Raw genomic sequence first — 13,101 nt, 5'->3', positions numbered from 1 at the left:
GAGAGGTTACAAATACAAGTACAAACATTCACTCACCCTCTCTCTCTCTCTCTCACACACACACACACACACACACGTTCTGCTTACTCAACCCCGTCACACAGGGCTATTAAAACTGCTGCCTCACTTCTACCCCCTCTGTGTGTGTCTCGGTGTGTGTGTCACTTTAATATTCCTCCATTTTCGTCATCACTCGTAGTAAAATGGGCGGCGACAATTCATTCACACACACGCTCCTATTGAGATCACGGGACAAACGTGGGCGGGGGAGAGCTGAGGCAGCACAGAGCCAGCCAGTGTGTGTGTGTGTGTGTGTGCGTGCGTGCGTGTGTGCGTGCGTGCGTGCGTGCGTGCGCAGCAGAAACTTTTTTACAACCTTCGACATCAAACGAAGACGACAAACCGCCCCAATCCATATGACTGTTCGGAAGAACCTTCAAAGGCTTTCCCCCTTTGTTTTCTTCGCGATGTCATGCCAGCACACTCTGCTCTTCCTCGCCGTTTATTACGGACAATAAAGTGACAAATAAGTCCCGGACACCCGCACCTCCACCCCCAGCCACAAACACTCAACTACTGCCTGTCCGACGATCACATTGAAACACGGTGGACGTCACCACATCTCCAAACTATTCTTCTACCCACATCTCTACGGTCTCGCACCTCCACAGAGCGCACGACGAGACTAAGATAACATGACCACCAGCTTGTGAGGCGCGTGATGAGCTGAAATAACTAAACCCAATTGACTCTTATGGCATTTGTTTAAATGACAGCGATGACTGATTACGTATAAAAAGCGTTTAATGAGTAGACTAGAAAGGTGTGAAAGTCACTTCAGGTGTGCACTGGAGGACTGAGGTGAGAGATCACGATGGACAAACTACACAATGTGGTCAGACTTCAGTGCACTGACTGAGACCCCGTCCCAAAACACCACCCCTCCCCCAGAAGGAGAGGTGATGCAAATCACTTCCTTTCAATCCAGCTCTTTGTATGTGTAAGGATTGACTGTGGGTGATGGGGGGTGGCAGTCATCCATTCACTTAATACGGCTGCCGACCTCAGTGATCTTGCCCACCCCCACTCCTATGCACACACACACACATGTTCACAATAGCGTGAGATCTCCTTACACAAGCATTTTTCTCCCTTCTCCTACCATGAGTTGAGTTTTCAGGACAACAGGACCTGGAATTCTCAGTGTAACGTCAGCATTTACTCAGTATTAAGACCGCGTGTGTCATTTACTACACTGTGATTTAAAAAATAGAAAAAGAAAAAAAAAAGATCCTCAAAAAGTTTTGGGATTTTTTAAAACCGAGACATTTGCCAACAGAAAGTCAAAACAACCGCCACAATTTCAATCAAAGCCAATTTGGGGACATCACTCTTGATACACGTGCACGGAATGATGAATAAACATGTCCGGTAAAGATGATCATTATGATGATGATGATACGAGGAAAACAATTCGCCGAATTCAAACACGCGTGGGATTAAAGAGCAGTCACCTGTGGGTAAAAAACACAGCAAATTCCCCCACATCATCACACGCTTCGGGTGAATCAATTACCATAATTTAGTCATTGACCTGAATGAAAACCGTTGAAACTACTATACTGTGTTGATCTGAGTGTAATAGTAACTCGGTATATTCCACTAAGATTTACTTTTGAATGTAATCAAAACTCTCCGATCTCACTGCAGCAGCACTCACCGTTCATTCAACTGTTCCAAACGGGCGCTCCAACAACGACAAACCGATTAAACAAAAGTATTCCCAAATTGCAAAACGTGCCTCTGATCCCCACAGGAGCGCCTTTGTATCCGTAACTTTGTTGCTCAGTCGCTGCAGAGAAATTCCCGAGCAGCCGGCGGAGTGGAGCTCGGATCAGCCACAGCTCTATAATAATAATCCCGGTTAGTCTGCGTCGCTTCCTCTCCAAACAGCCATGAAACTCGAGCCGGAGACGCTGTGATGTCCGCGGATCGACTCCTTCCTCACTCTCTCTCTCTGTCTGTCTCTATTCTCTTCAGATTCCTGTTTGATGGCTTTCTGATTATTGGTGTCTGTGTCGGCGTCGAGCTCCTTTTCACCGCTGTTCTCTCTCACACTCAGACAGAGGCAGCAGCAGACAGACAGACAGGCAGAGCTCGTATTGCGCTCAGCTCTGTTTTAAAGGGACAGACCACGCACGGTGGCAGGCGCGGCGCGCGCGCACACACGCGTGACGTCACCGCACGGCTCCGGAATTCCCTGACAGCGCAAACTGGCACCGAGTCCAGCTGAGCTCCCGGTACCGGAGCTGCTCCCCAAACCCCTGCCTCCTCCAGGTTTTTTTTAGGCAGAATCGTGACCGACTGTTGGACTCGTGAACACAGTGAGGAGCATGTTTCTATTTTAGGACGAAGAAGAGTGTTACAACCTGACGTCACTGTGATGGATGGAGTTATCAGTGCTGTGATTAGATTCAGTTGGATGATCAGTTGGTCCAGGGTTTCTAAAAATAAAGCCCTGCATCTTTGTAAAGACTGCGTCTCTTGTGTAGCATTTTGTAAGATATGCCCAGTCATACCATTTAATCACATCTATATTATTATAATATAATACATATTTTGTGTTTATTTTATTTTTGTATTGTCACTTATCTCAATCTTGTTTGACATAATCCTAAAATACCTATTTAGTTTTACTCATATTCATTTTCTTTATTTTGCAGATGTTCTTAATAACTTAACTTCTCTTATGCTCATTTACTAAATTATTAGGAACACTTTTCAACTTTGTGCTGATTTGAACTCTTAAACTATTGGGGTTTTAATGTCTCTATATAGTGCATTGAACCAGCCTTTGAATGTGAAAGGTACTTTAAAAATATATATATATGCACTATGTATACATACATGAGGAAAAAAAGGTTTATACACTACTGAGAAATTACATGCAGTTATACTATGTCCAGTGAAAGTGTCAGCACAATGTAAGGTCATTATAACGGAACATGTTGAAAACACACTAAACTAAGTGGAAACCATAGCAGTACTGATGACTGCAGCCAGTTTGTTATGCAAATGAGCTGCAGTATATGTCTGGCCTTAGATAATGACAAGATTATACAACAGATAATAAATGATGGGAAGGGAACTTGGCTTGTAACCAGAAGGTCACCAGTTCAAGTCCCCACCAGGTCGAAAGGGCTGGGGTACCGCTGAGCAAGGTACCCAACCTCCATTGCTCCCCGGGCGCTACTCAGTGTGGCAGCCCACTGCTCCTAATTCTAGGATGGGTCAAAATGCAGAGAATAATTTCCCTATGGGGATTAATAAAGTATCTAAAATTAAAAAAAAATGTAAGGTCTGCAAATGTTGAACAATATCTCACTAATGTATTATCTATTATTGCAATACAGCTCACATTAGGGCTGCAAAGGTCACAACCAGTCATGCGCTTCTAGGCTGTATATTTTATACTCACACAAGTTTTTAACATTATCTGATTAGTAAAAAAAATCACGCTAGTCTTAATTGGACTAGCATGTATATGCTTAGTTGTACGATCCAATTTGAATCACGGTTACCATGTACAGCAGGTACCACAAAAACATACAGAACCAGAGGACGAGCCATCTCATCGTCCATCTCGCTGTTCACTGTTTTTCTGTAACGTAAGTGTCAACAGGAAACAGGTATCTTCCACATGTATCTTCTGATTGCCTGTTTGACTCGGACTACGGCTCGAATAAACTGTGCATGTAAATCTACTGAATTGACATGACAATGAACATGCCAGGAGAAGATCTATTTGCTATGTGGTCACAGGCAGTCAGTTCAGATCCTGACTGAAGTAAACAAGGCTTTAAAAAACACAAATGGATCTCTCCAGGCCCGGAAACATTTGTTCCAGCTTGCCTCCCCGAAATAACCATCATGCACCCTGTAATAACGCCAACCAGCCACACTGGTACAACCAACAGTGTGTGTGTGTGTGTGTGTGTGTCAGAGACTGTCTCAGTCTCTCTCTCTCTCTCTCTCTCTCTCTCTCCCTCTCTCTCACTCACTCACACACAAACACACATGTTGAGCTTATATTTAGAAAGGACCGTATCAGCAGGACAACAGGAGGCAAAATTAGCCAAGACACAGAGGACAGGAGTGTGTCATGGATGATGCTGTGACAACGACATAAGTGTATCCACACACTCATAGTTATTTATGGCCACAGCAACTCTAAAATAACAACAGCTAAACTAAAGCAATATAATATAATCAGAACATGAAACATCTCTACATCTCAGAAGAATTCAGTAATGGCGATGCAATCACAGTCAGATAACAACAGGCATAGAATACTGATATAATCAAAGGCCTCTTTTTTGACTTGTTTTAGTTTTGCAGAGAAGAGTTATTCGATATGAGTGTGTCACATTCAAACCTCTGATGGAATAAGTACATGGCACGTGTGGTATGTACCACTGGGGTGGATCTAATTGTATCTATTGTGAAGTGACAATGAATGTTCAATAATGTGTTTTGTGTGGAGAAAGAGGAGGGCTGCAGCACACCACAGTGGGAGACTGTGTTTGTATGTGGACATTTTTTTTGTTTGTTAAAGGCTGCGTGGAGAATTCAGCTGCATGCTGCAACGGATACAGTACGTACAGTAACAGTACAGCAGAAAAACTGAATGTACTGTCCAAAATCCAACAGGCTGTTTGCTTCTCCAGATAATAATTTAAGGACCAAGCAGCTAATAATTCAACTCAGCTGGAAAGACAATTTTTAAAACATTTGGAAGCTCGAGCATGTCCATACGTTATCCATTTCTCTCTAAATGTTTGGAAGCTGTCAAAAATGAATTTCTAGGTCATGTAATTACACACTCAGAAAACCAACACCTTTAACTCCACGACAATCTGTATGTATATAATTACTATAATGCATCAAGTCAGCTGGAAAGATATTTTATCACATCATCTGGAAGCCATTACTCCTTGAGCTGCTACAGTCTTTAATTATGCACCATAGAGTTGTAAACTAGAGCATTCAGTATGAAGGTTATATATTGCTTCTCACAGTTGTGTATGTGTGACCATTCTTTTTCTACAAGTATGTGAATGATATGGCTGCTGTGTAAGTCATACTGTATTCTCACATTGCTCGTAGTGAGTGAGATTACTAAAGCATATCTTCCACTAGGTGTGTTCGGAATTGTGTGACTTTACCCAGTGTTGTGTGTGTCAGTGAGTTAATGTGTTGGTCTGCGTTTGTAACTGCCCAGTAATGAGTGTGGTGAGAGACCATTAGTCCAACAAAGTGAACAGGAACCTGATAGCTGATTGATGTGGGTATGGGTGGGACTGTAGTGTACACACACGCACACACACACACGCGCACAGTCTCTATATATAATAAGGTCTGAGAATATTGAATATATGTCTGAGCACGATTTGCCTCGTTCCTCCACAGGGGAGACAGGGCATTATAGTCAGTCCCAGGTGTCCAAAAATGTGTGTGTATACAAGGATGGCTCAGTTCTCACACTCCAAATATATACACTATACATAAATATAGCAGCTCTCCCATGGGTACGAACCCAAAGATTCCTGTCATACCAGACACACCAGAAAGAGCCACACACACACCATGTGAGCTTGTGTGGGTGCTCTGTAGTTGTAGGAATCTGTGTTCCTGGTACAGATGGTACTTCTCAACCTCTAATATGTAGGATTGTGTGTGGGACTGTGTGTGTGTGCATGTGGCATACCGTGAGTCAGCCTTTTGGGTACAGAAAGAGACTGACAGACACGATAATAGTCACCTCCACACACACACTCACACGGTGTCACACCACGAGCAGACAGAGAGCCACACAGGCCGGCAATGAGACAGACAGACTGGCTAAGCACACCCACATACAGCAGCCATGTTGCTGGGTAGATGGTTTGCTACAGCTCTGATAATTAGGGCCTTTATTTAAGAAGAAGAACCAAAACCAAAGCTAATGACTGCAGTCTTTGCTCACCATGCCAAAGTTATATGCAGCAAAATAAATAAATAAAGCCCAGCATAGAGGAGTTTAAGAGGTACATGTTTTAAACAGGATTGATCAGGTTTTGGTGGAAGCAAAGACAACAAAATCCATGACCTAGGTGAAACATTCAAGTTCTTATTATCTTCATACTGAGGTGCAATGGGATTAAATGCTGGAATATAGGGCTACAACTAACAACAACATCATTTTGAGAATATTAAAGCATCTTCCACAGATTTGTAAGCCGGGGCAAAGCCACTTAAAGTGATTCTTTCTGCCCCGTGGTGTTTTTTTCACCCCTGGGTCACCAGTACCTAAATAGTGACACCACAGATGCATCAGACAAGTTGGGGAAGATAAAAACAACACCTGTGCCAAAGTCTTCAGTGATAATGATAGTGATAATGATACTCTTTTACTTTGGTCTCTTTTAATCAGTCCTTTAGATGTTCCCATTGCTGAAATCAATTAGATGATTTGATAGCTGAAATAGTGCGAGTGCTGACAATGCCGTTTTAAAAAGTAAGGCTAACTACAGACATTAACGCTAAAGGCTATGCTAGCAGCTGGAAAAGGAATGTGCATTGTAGTGTTGCACCGGAAATTGCAAAAATAGAGCTGGTCTTATGTTCCCACTGATGTCGATCAGTAGCAGAAGCCCATACAAACCCATGTGCATTACAGTTACAGGGTGATTTGAGGCAGGGCTGAATGCCAATCAAACACATTCTGTCAAAAAACCTGCTTAATCCCGTGTTAAAACAGGTTTTTCATCAGTAAGAACGAGGTATAAATCAGTCAATATAAGCCTGCTATTATGTAATATAATATATATCTGTTGACTTGCTTTACTGATGTGGCAGACCGAGGTGTATCCACACCATGTTTTGAAAAACAGCATTCTGAAACCACCAGAAAAGTTCATAAAAACTTATTTTCAACTCAAAACAGCTACAAATTTGGAATCTGTTATGAGTTTTAATGCTGTGGCTGATGAGTGTAGGTGAATGAAACTGCAAAAATGAAACTCAAAACAAGATACAGGTGGTGTGTAATCCTGAAGCGGAATTCCTTATCTAAGATTAATGAGAAAATATGACACACTGGTTCTTAGTGTGAAAAGGTTTGTTTGCTTGCTTCTTTTTGCTAATGGCTTTGAAGAGCCTTTAAGGTACCTCTTTGAGGACTTCACAAAATTACACATTATTCAAGTGGATTTTGTGAGGTACTGCAGAAAAAGGTAGTCATCCACTCACACCCATTATTTCCCCACCCATTTTACTTCTTAACCAATGATTCAGTGTGAACATAATATGTTTTACGCCTACTCTTATACTCTTACTCACTCTCCTTTGACACATCTCGTCCCACTCCTCTGCTTGTTTAACCTTCATACTGAACAGTGGTGCTTGTGTGTAACTGAGTGTGTATACAACATTTAACTCTCTTAGATGTTACCTGTTATTACATATCGACACAAACTAATTTAATGACCTGGAAAAGTATTATGAAGTGGTAAAATCATTATCATTAAAACACAGTAAATGGTATAGTAGTAGACTGAATGAAGAATGCAGAGAGAGAGAGGGAGAGAGCCTTACCTGGGGTGATCATAGACAATGTGGGCCGTTTTTTTTTCAGCAGGCCACCATGACACCTCCCACCTCCTGAAACCACAATATAAAGAAACACGAGTCAGAATAAAGGTGGAACAGTGTCAAATACAGCTGATGCGAGGAGCAACTTTAAATGCAATTACACAAAGAAATCAGTCACCATGAGCTGGAGACAATGCAATGTCAGTGTATCTTTTTCTAAATGTGGCCTGAGCAATCAGACCTCAATGAATCCCAATGTATCTGTAATGTGTTCACATACAAAGCTATCCAATTGGATCATCCACCATGTAAAAATCAAGTATGAATAGGGCTGTGTTCTGATTAAAAATGTTCTATGCATTATCAATATTGGTATCTGGACTTTGATATTGATTCTTGGACGATACTTTATACGAAACCAATTTAAGAAATCAATTTGAACAAAAAATGCATTACACTTTATTGTAAAATACTTTAGTTTTAGCCGCCCCGGTCCTCTTCTGTTTGTAACCCATTCCAAATTGTATTCAATACCACAAAAAGTATTGAAATTCAATGCCCAGCTCTAAGTACAAACAGACATATTCCAGCTTTCATAAGTTCATAAGTAGTCTAATGGAAGGATTTTATGATACACGTCAACCAGAGCTAATTTCTTATTCCGTTCACTTGTTCCGGCAAGTGTGTTTGCCGTTTGCTGACTGTGTTGTGGTCATGCTGTTGTCGATATGTCATTCAGAGTGGCTAATGAAACCACAACGTGTCTGTCAGCCAAAATGCACAGCAGGGCCTGGACCAGCACTGTGGCCATCTGTGTGTGTGTTTCTCATGTGCCGCCTGTTCAGTGATTCACGATGTCTAGGTCACATAACTGAAAACAGGTGGCACTCTGGTCTACCTAACACACACACACACACACACACACACATCCTAGAACAGCACCTCTGATGTACAAAAAACAATGTGTATACACAGACACACACACACTCTCTCTCTCTCACACACACACACACACACACACACTACAGAAACAAGGGGCAAATGAACACACACACTTTCTCTCATTTAATCATAAACAGAATGTTATGGGTGACACTTGTAATCACAACCTCTCAAAGCCTCCCTCCCCATAATTCATACATAGTCAACCTGTCTTTTCCCTCCTCCTTCATCATCATCATACTGTAACATCTAAGAGACCTTCGACCACTAGAAACTGTATAAAACTGTATAATCAGTGACTGTATAAAATAACAAAAGCCTCTTTCACAGCCTAAGGTGGGCTTCAAGTGTGTGCGCGCGACCATGTGTTTGTGAGACAGACTTGTGTGTGTCAATATGAGGCAGATCTAGCTGGCTCAGCCTTCACTGATCTTGCAACCTGGTGGTTAAGGCCCCTAACCTTTGAACTCAAGGTTGAAGTTCACACCCCTTAAAGGGCCACAGCTGGACCCACTGTAAAGATGTAAGCCTGCTCTCTCTGTGTGTGTGTGTGTGTGTGTGGGTGAGACTGTGGGTGCATTTTGAGAAGGTTTTAAAGAGTTAACATCTGTGGAAGGCTGAATTGCTGCATGGGTCTTGTGTGACACATCGAATAAATGACACAAGGTTTAACATAATCATTTGACCTTGATCAATATGAAGACTGTGGGTAGAGGAAGGAGGGGGTTAGAGGTAGACAGTGAAAGAGAGAGGGACCTTGAGAGAGGAAAGGAAAGGAGGTAATATGACAAAGCACGAGACAGAGACCTGTGAGAGAGAATGTGAGAAAAATAAAGACAGATGGAGCGAGAGGTAGAAAGATACTGAAAGTGTTTTTGTTTTTTTTTCTGAAATAAAGGTTAACCAGTGGGAGTGCCATCTTTTGACATTAACTAGCAAAGAGAGGGGGAGGGGGGGAAGACCAGAGGAAATGAAGAGGTTGAAGAAGTAGACAAGGACAGATAGAGGAAGGCCTTGGGCCATGCCAAAGAAGCAAAAAGAGGAAAAAAACATGACAGGTCAAGAGAACTGAGGAGGGGAAAAAAAGCAGGGCTGGTTTGACAGAGATGGAAAGGAGAAAGAATAAAAAGACTGTAGTATTTGTGTTGCACAGACTCGTCCAACCTGCTATTCAGACCAAACACTACAAGCCAGAAGCTCAACTGCAACAGATAAAAGTGCAATGACAAGAAATAAATGTGAAATACTATCCAGAAATTCAAATGTGGGTAACCAGTGTACATGAAAATATCGGAATAGAGTTTGGATAGAGTTCGATTCGATGGTCACGAGCCATCGAATCGTGCCGTGGTAGAACAGCACAATGGAAAAGCGCCATATGACACTGCAAATCAGTTGGTCCTGCAAATATATCCCAAGACAAGCTTTGCTGGAAAATAAATACACTAAACACAAGAGTGCTTTTAATTTGGGGCAGGACATGTGTTTGTGGCATATTAAACAGATATAGGGGTGTGGTGAATTGCCACTGTCTGCATTGCTGTGAGTGGTGTATTAAAAAAAAAGAGCCATGGAGCTCAGATGCATCTCACTGGCGCGGAGTGGTCACATTAATCACTTAACATATGTGTATAAATTAGCGAGACATTCTGCTATGCAGATGCAACACTCTTGCATCCAGTGTGGCTGTGGTCTAAAGAAAAAATAAATATCTGTCAAAAGTGCTAGGAAATAACAGAAATGAGGGCTACACATGTACCATAAAAAAATAAACACAAACATTTACATAGTACATATGTTCTGTTCATCTATCCATACTGTATTGGTTATATTTGAAGACAGCATTGCATTCTCTGAATGAGAGTTGTCTTGCCAAGCCCACATACCTGCACATATACTTACATAAATAGATACAGACAAACCTATGGACAGATGCTAAATAAGCACACATGCTGCATTGAAGGCAACTGAGAACACAGTGTTCAGTTGTCCGCGAAGGCACGCATACACCTGTGTTCCTTTGTACTGCCGCACTGGTTTTCTGCATGCTGTTTGTATTTAACTACTGCAGAGTAAAATCAGATTAACACATTCACCTTGTGGCAAACACGAGTGTGAGCCTGCATGGCGTGAGTAAACTGGCCATGCTTGGGCTGCTCCAGCCCTTAGTCACTGGTGATTCAGTAGGTCTCTTCATGTTAGGGCAACAGGCTTCATACCTGCACTGTGCACGTGTGCGCATGCACATACACACAAACATAAAACATTGGGGTTCTGCAGGAGAGGTGGTAAATGACAGACTGTTCTTTATTCACTGTCTGCCTCCATGTCTCTTTGTGCCATCAGTCTGCGCTGCGTGTTATGTGTTAAAAGGCTGACTCGGGACAGTTTCAACCCTTGAATGAACTTTTTAACATAGAAACCTGCCTGACAAGCTGCACAGTACAGATTAAGGAGCTAGTCATGAGTGGGGAATCTGTGGGGCAATAACTTGCATCATTTGCTCACTTTAACATAATTTAGAGATTTTAGTTAGTTTAATTAAACTTTTCACACTGGTGTTAATATTTATACTTGAGTTAATCCTTTATTTATTTGCAGAACTATCAGATATGGAAAACATTAGAAAACTATGTGCTAAAACATCATGGATATAGTGGATATTAACTGGGTGGAGGATGTTTTGTTTTAGGGTGCATGCATAAGAGAGGCAGTAAGTCAGTTTTCTGTCACATTTGCCTATAAACATTCATGTGTTTGTGAGGCCGGAGCTGGCACAGCTACAGACAGTGAGGAGGAGTGTCAGGTTGGCTGCGGTTGGGGCTGTTTGGCTTGGTGAACTTCTGCCACATGGCTTCAGCAAAAGGTCACGGTAAAAACCACACCCGACTTAGAAACCATCACACCCACCTCCAACACCCACACACACACGACGAAACGGATGGATAGATTAAAGTGACAGACAAGACAGACAGCCTCTCAGGAAAATGGCACACACATAAAAAGGAGGAATGTGACAGACAGACAAACCAACTAAAGTCCCACCCCACACACCCTGAGCCTGTCTGAAAAGTCATCAGGGTAGCAGTGAGTATACAAACAGACAAATAGGAAGACAGAGAGACAGACAGCGAGACAGAGGAAAGAAGAAAATAATTCATGTCTAGACTGAAAACAGCCACTGTGGCTGCATCGAAAATCAAGACCTGTGAACATGATTTTGTGTATGTGTGTGGTTTTTAAAGAATGTGTAAATGAGAGTTTGATTAGTTAAACCCTTTTAACACTTGGCAAATGTTGTTTTTATCTTTACTGCCCTTTCTCTTTTTACTGACACACACAGGAACTTCACCACAGCAGCCAAACAGAGCACAGCCCACACAGGAACAGACAGCGTTCAGAGCCACAACAGTTTGTCTGCATGGTCTTGTGACATCAATACAAAAGAACACGTGACTTAGTCAACTTCATCCCTATCCATCATCTGCCGAGCATCTTACAATCAAGTGATCGCAGGAAGACTAAGCAGAACACCTGTTCTTTGCTACAGAAGACAATGACGTTCCAACTTTTCACTGATCAGTACATCACTCTTTTTAAACTGCTGATCCATCTATCAAAATAGAAAATCTAAAAAGGCACATCTGGCTGTATAGATATCAAAAATGTCATCTTAAACATACTGCTAAATACTGAAATCATGAGTTTGTAATAAAAATCAGGCAGATGGTCACACTGAATTGGCAAACAGACAGACTGAGATGACACTGGTGGTTTGGATCACTCAAGCTTATAACTTTCAAGTTAAGCTGTTGTCAGCAAAAACAACTCAAATCTCTGAGTACTTAAGACTGAGAATGCTGACACACTCCTGGTGGCTCACAAACAACATTAGAACGAGGAGGTGCATGGAGTTGACATGCCAAAACTCGCTCCTCGCACGCAATCATACACGTATGCTGTCTGAGAAATGTGGCCCGAGGCATCCCAGCTAAATAAACTCTTTGTAAAAAGAAAAAAAAACAACCAGAAAGTGATCTTTTGTTGAAAGCAGTAAGTGGTGGGACTTTGATTATGAGTCATAACACCAATGCTTTCTTCACCACCTCTAGTGTGTGTGAGTGGGTTAAATGCCCAGCATGCACTGCAAAGCTCTGCAACCCTCAGCTTTTCTAGACATTACCTGGGGGAGCTATGTGTGTGTGTGTGTGTGTGTGTGTGTGTGTGTGTGTGTGTGTGAATGCAAATCAGATACACACTTAACAAAATGTACTCTGCCTGTAATCACTGACTGGACTAGTGTGTGAATGGTGTGAAGTGAGCAGACATGATGATGCATTTCGATGTGCAGTAGTCTAATGCATTTGATGCATTTTGCACACTTTAACCTGGTGCCACCCCTCCACGTGTATAACTGGTTGTTTATGTATGAAAGGGGCTGTGTATGGAGTTCATATGTGTTCCATTTTTTCTTTAAGTATGTGTGCAACTGTGTGTGAGCGGAAAGTGGTCAGGCAAGCCCCACCA

The 13,101-nt window shown here is 42.1% G+C and overlaps 1 protein-coding gene across 3 annotated transcripts in view; it reads right to left on the bottom strand.

Moving 5' to 3' along the window:
* Positions 1–13,101, bottom strand: part of kdm6ba (lysine (K)-specific demethylase 6B, a) — an 82,161-nt gene that overhangs the window by 20,216 nt on the left and 48,844 nt on the right. For 2 of the 3 annotated variants that reach the window (XM_044020810.1, XM_044020811.1), the window contains one exon: positions 7,636–7,701. The gene's annotated coding sequence lies outside the window, so the exon portion shown is untranslated. Of the gene's footprint in view, positions 1–1,720; positions 2,160–7,635; positions 7,702–13,101 lie in introns of those variants that run through there. The other variant, XM_044020812.1, reaches the window with a different exon arrangement.

Source organism: Solea senegalensis, linkage group LG3 (assembly GCF_019176455.1).
Source record: "Solea senegalensis isolate Sse05_10M linkage group LG3, IFAPA_SoseM_1, whole genome shotgun sequence".
NCBI lineage: Eukaryota > Metazoa > Chordata > Actinopteri > Pleuronectiformes > Soleidae > Solea > Solea senegalensis.
This window is presented reverse-complemented; position numbering and strand designations above follow the sequence as displayed.